The following is a 5,684-nucleotide window of genomic DNA, read 5'->3' on the forward strand; positions in this document are numbered from 1 at the left end:
GCTTCTTATTTGTGGTTTCTGCCTTATATTTCTTCCGATTCAGTAATATTTTGCAACAAACTAAAATAAAGTTAAAAATGAGTAACTGAGCCCCACTCCCTTGGGAACAGGCTGCTGAATTAAGGGGCAATTAATCAGTAATGCAATGGTACACTAAACAGAATGAAATCACAGGCACCTTCTATTTGAATGTGCAGGTTCTGGTGGAAAGACTCAACATCATATACAGTGGTACCTCTGGTTAAGAACTTAATTCATTCCGGAGGTTCGTTCTTAACCTGAACGGTACCACTGTTCTTAACCTGATGTATCTAATGGGGTCTCCCGATGCCACCACGCCGCCGCCATGTGATTTCTTTTCTCATCCTGAAGTAAAGTTCTTAACCTGAGGTACTACTTCCGGGGTAGTGGAGTCTGTAACCTGAAGCGTTTGTAACCCGAGGCACCACTTGTAAGCTATACCTGCAGAATTCCCCCCCTTTTAAGCAGAAGTTCAAGAGGCCTGTCCTCTTCTGCACCTGGTCTAAAGACCTTGAGAAAAGCCCAAAAGGCTCCATGTATTTACAGTGTGGTCTTCCCAAGCCCTTCCATCTGAGATCCTTTCAGTGCTGAGGAATAAGTCAAGAGCTTTATGCCCAGAATGTAGGATGCTGCCCTTATACCAAATCAGGCCCCTGGTCCGTTAACATTGTGCCCATGGGTGCTGTGGCACCCACAAAACCCTATCAAGTTCCCAGCCAAGTTTTCCATCTTCCTCACACACCCCCCAAGTGAAGTTCAAAGTCTAAGCTTGAGGAAGCTTTCTCATTTTTTCCCTCCTGGTTGCCCACTTCTGCTGAAGCCTCTGTCTTCTTGTGGGAATGTTGAGGGTGGCAGGAGAGGGTATATTGTTTATTAATATCCTTCCTAACTTGCGCTAGCAAGTTTCTTCACTTAGCATAGTGAATTCCCCTTCTTGTGCAGCAGAAAACTCGTTGCAAACTCATGTGAGTTTCTTAAGGCAATAAACTATTCAATCTGTCTTGCCCAGATTGAGATATGTTCTAATATTCCTGGTAAGACCCCTTTGAATTCCTCCTAAAAGAATAAAGACACCACAGTCTTATTCATAACTAACATAAAGTAGTTTTACTTATGATCAGGCAGAGCACGGTGTGATCCCTGAAGGCAGGCTTAAAGTTACAAACATGTACAAACAGGTTTACCCCATAGGGGAGATAACCTGGGGGACTGCTTGGCTGGCAGCCAGCAGTACAGTCCAGGAAGTTCGCAGGACAAAAGGAAGATTGAAGAGAGGAAGGTAGCTGTGTGACTTGGCCTTTTACCAGGTCTGGAAAGGTCACGCCCACCTCCTAGTCGCATTCAAGGAAGGATGCGCCAGGCCTGGAGGAACAGGAAGTTTCGACTGGCTGGACCAACATCCCCTGTATGACACACTCTAGCAAAACAGGTAATGTTGTACTTGACTGCTCCCAGTGGATTACATCCCACACTTCTGTGACGACCACAGGATAAAAGCCATCAGAGTTTTCAATGGATGCTGGCATTAGACACCAAGGAGAGGAAGAGATAGAGAGGAAAGGGAGAACTATAGTTTGTTCAGGAGCTGAGAGTTATTAGAAGACCCCCTTTCCCCTCGCAAACAACTCTCAGCACCCTTAATAAACAACAGTTTCCAGTACTGTATTCTTGAGAAGCCATGATTGTTTAAAGCTTGAAATGCATGGTGCAGATGAGGCACCTATGATACTTTTCTGTGATGTTCTCGGAAGGTTTGAGAACTAACTTTCAAAAGGCTGCCCACTATTTGGGGAAGTTAGAAAAAAATCCCCGGAGGGTTAGGTTGTGTTGTGTCTCTTGCAGCAAAGACAGCTAGACACCTTAAAGACTAACACGTTTATTCTGATGTATGAAGTGTTATCCTAAGTTGCAAGTACATGGTTGCAAGGTGGGAATTGTAAACAGTCAGGTTAGAAGAAAACAAACGGAGAAAAGTACAGTCTGTTGTCATTGCATTGATAGCACTGCTCATTAACAAAAAAAGAGGAGGAAGCAAAGTCAATGGCCATCCAGAGAGCTGGCCTGGCATCTACATCAGTATTTTCTGCACAGACTGGATTTCAGGTCTTTCCCAGCCCATACTGAAGATGCCAGGGATTGGTTATGTTTTGGTTCTCATATTATTTCAGAAATTGTGAATTTTAGAGATTTGGCTTTAAAGGTGAAGTGAATCAGAATTATCTCCCATTCCTAGTTCTGAGTATTAGCTGGGTTTAGGGAATCTGTTTTGATATTGCTATGAAAGCTTTATAAGCTGTTTAAACAAGCAAATTAACAGTATATTTTCAATAATGAGGACAAAAAAATGATAGCGCTAGAAAGCCGGATAGAAAAGGTACAATAAATACATAGGAAAGGAAACCATTTAAAAGCTGCTCTGAACTTTCTGCCACCTGTGTGGAAGCAAGGCAGGAAGTGTGCAATGAACTATAAGGGTGTTTTTATATCTCCAGTATAAAACTATATTTTTGGCTAATTGGGCAGTGAGTTATGAATGTGTGATTTCCTAGTGCAGATGAGGCCCCAATAAAATGAAGCAGAAAACTACATTATTTAATGTTCCCTGAAGCAATGTTAGTCTCTCGATGTGTTTTCATTAGATTATATACTAACAAATAAGATTCCTAGCAGGTGCTAACAAAAATCATCTTAATGAATGCCATGTGAAACCATATCCATTTGCCTAAGGATATGGCTGGTATGAAGGGTGATACTTTCCTGTTACAATGTTGTTTCTGTTTCCATTTGTGTTTGTGGGAAACTTAAGGGATCTTTTTGCTGAAGTATTTGGACAGAGCCTTGGGAGATAAAACTGGAAATTCTGTGGTGCAGCTCCTAAGAAACAAAAGTAAATAAGTTCTGCCGGCACAGCAGCTAGAACCCCATTTCATCCCTTCCTGCAGGATTTCTGATGACCAGACTAGATCCCCAAATGCCAGCTTGTCAGACTTTCCTACTATGTGTGTTAGATCCTTGCCCTTCCTGGCTCATTAAAAAGACCAGCGGGGGACTAGCTTGAGTAGCCAGTGCCTCCTTGCAACAAGGCAATGTTCCAGCAGGCCTAATGGAGGATGGCCCTTCCTCCTCAAAAAAAGCCCTTTCTGAATCCCACCATACTGGATACTTCTCAGCCAGCCTCCAATATCCCATGCATGTGGTGCATCTCAGCTCCAGGGGTTTCTTGGTTATCTAGCTCCATTTCAAGCTGGTTTCAAGCCTGGTTATTGGATGGAGACAGCTTTGGTCCCCTCGGTGGATAACTTACACTGGGAAATGGATGGGGGAGTGTGGTTCTGCTGGACCAGCACAGAAGGAAACAGCACAGAAATTGACTCTGGCTACAAACCTGTGCATATTTTCAGGGGAGAGCAGGTAAGAACATAAGAAGAGCCTGCTGGATCAGGCCAATGGCCCATTTAGTCCAGCATCCTGTTCTCACTGTGGCCAGCTAGATGCCTGGGGGAAACCTGAAAGCAGGACCTGAGCGCAACAGCATTCTCTCATCCTGCATTTCCAGCAGTTGGCAATCAGTAGAGATAGAATGTGGACATTGTGGCTAGTGCCCACTGAGATCAGCAGGGTTTAATTCTGGATAGACTTGAATAGGATTACACTGTCCATCAATTAAAATGGGTTTCATTTAGTCAGTTTAGTCATGGGCCATTGTGGACATCATTCAATCAACCATTGCAAAAAATAATGAGGATCGAGACCAGGAACAGAGGAAACAGAAAGAAGAGAAAAATAGGCTTTGTAGCAGGTTTTCAGTATGGATCCCTTTCCTCCAATTGAAACAAACAGAACACAGCTAGCACAATGGAAGCTCGCCTTCAGCTGCTCAGCACAACTCTTCATTATAGTTAATCATAAAAAAAATTGTTACCATCTGCAAACTAGTAGATAAGCGTATCATAGTAATATTTCTTCTCATAAATTTAAGCATCACTTTGCATTTCTTTTGTTCAGCAAATTCATCAGCTATGTGTCCTAATTTAATTTTCCTATGTTCTTTCATATTCAGTGGATAATAGCTCTAAGCCATAAGGACTCCCTTGTTTCAATATCTTCCTCATCTGTATCATTTGAAACAGCACATACAACTCTCAACTCATAAAAGTGGTGTTGTTACTATAGCTAAGCAGATGGTGCTATTAAAAGGCTGGTCACAGTTGGAAATGAAGGTCACACCTCTCTGACGTCACATGCTCCATCACACAGTTTATTTCACTTAGCCTCTGGATCCCATCCATACCCTGCCAAGTCCCCTTTGATATCTTAGGTTGGTATCTAAGGTAGTCCATCTGTCTGCTGAAAGCAACTCCAGTGTGCCTTACTTGCAATGACCAGTGCATCATAATGTTTTATCACACCCCTCTAAGCAGCAAGCAGCTCCTCTTGGGTTATTTACAACCCTGCCTTGGTTTTCCAGCATAAAGGGGCAAATGTTCTGACACCCAGAATCTTCAGACAGCATCAGAATGATTGACAATGTATCCACAGATGAGTCAAGCTGGAATTAGAACATCTCTGAAATGATACTGCCTTAAAAGATGCAACCAGATGGTATTTGTGAAGGGGTACAAATTTTAATCCTGTGCAAAGGTTGGCTTGATTAACTATCAGGTTGGTGACCCTATCACAGATTTGCAACTGGAGTGCTTTCTATTTATTTAAGAGAACCGGCTAGGCCAGCCTTCTTGGATATATACTGCACCCAGGGTTGAGGGGAGGTAAAGTTAAGTGCAGCCACACAGTAATAACATAACAAACAGTGGCAGAGTTTATTTTCACAAAGGTTGCCTTAGTGCTATTGGTTCTATAATGTTGTCCACAAGTGAATGCGGCCCCAAGGATGAGAAATGCTTCTGGCTAGAAGAAACAGTGACTCTGTGTCCTTCTCAGGATTTGATTGTGTAGCAAGGCCAGCTGGTCACTGGGATTCATTTAGGATTGCTGGGAATTCTAACTCTGTGAGGGGTAAACCGCAGTACATGAGGGGGGGAATGTGCTTTGAATGCACTTTAAAAAGTATAGTGTATATCCAGCTATGAGGAAAGAGAAAAAGGTTTATTTGTACCTCCTTCATTTGGGAAAACCAGGACTTAATTTAGACCAAGGCTTGGCCCCAAAGCCTGACTTCAGCTTGCAGTAAACTTAGCCTTGGGGCATGTGGTGGTTAATGAAGAGCATAGTGCTTCTGAGCATGTGACAACTGCTTTCTTCCTCCCACCACTGAGAAGACTCTTGCACATCTGGGATGATTAGGAGGAAAGGCTGTCAGGTAAGGGAATGTACCTTGCAAGCAATCTTAAAAGCCTGACAGCTCTCCTATCAGAGGTGAAGCAGGGCTGCAAATCTGGATATATATATTGATTGTTGGCTGCAGGGGGTTGGACTAGAGGCCCTCGGGGTCCCTTCCAAATCGACAGTTCTGTGATTCTATGGTTCTATGATGTATGCAGTTTGCATTCAGTTTAGATGTGGAAATGCTAAATTATCCCAAAATCTGGAAGTGGGCAAACAGCGAGCGAGAGACAGCACATCTCGCTGGGGCTTTGCAAGCAGGGAGTGGGCACGAGGAGGCGCGCAGCTGTCAATTTGGACCCTCCTCGTCATCGCCACGC

The sequence above is a fragment of the Podarcis melisellensis genome, assembly GCF_964234715.1.
Source record: "Podarcis melisellensis genome assembly, chromosome: 11".
NCBI lineage: Eukaryota > Metazoa > Chordata > Lepidosauria > Squamata > Lacertidae > Podarcis > Podarcis melisellensis.